This window comes from Penaeus monodon, chromosome 20 (assembly GCF_015228065.2).
Source record: "Penaeus monodon isolate SGIC_2016 chromosome 20, NSTDA_Pmon_1, whole genome shotgun sequence".
NCBI classification, from domain to species: Eukaryota; Metazoa; Arthropoda; class Malacostraca; order Decapoda; family Penaeidae; genus Penaeus; species Penaeus monodon.
The window spans coordinates 42,353,313-42,353,644 of NC_051405.1; positions in this window are offsets into that span (position 1 = coordinate 42,353,313).

Here is a 332-nt window from a genome sequence, read left to right on the forward strand (position 1 = left end):
AACAGGGCAACCCCACCTCTTTAGCAAGGATCTGATCTTACACAAAAATATATAGGATTGGATCTCATTAACATTAATCCCAATACACTACGAAGCAGAACATCCCCTGACACATTGATAAAGTGAATATTTGGCTATTATTTCCAGCCTGAGAAGAACGGATCTTCCTTGATCTTTACATATAATTTGCATTTGATTGAGAGCAATAATGAACTGGGTATCTCACTCAGCTCCATAGATAGAGAATGATGACTGTGTCCTATATAACGACTGGATCTCACTGGAGCGTGTGAAATGTACTAGGAATTAGAAATATGAGTTTTCCATCACGC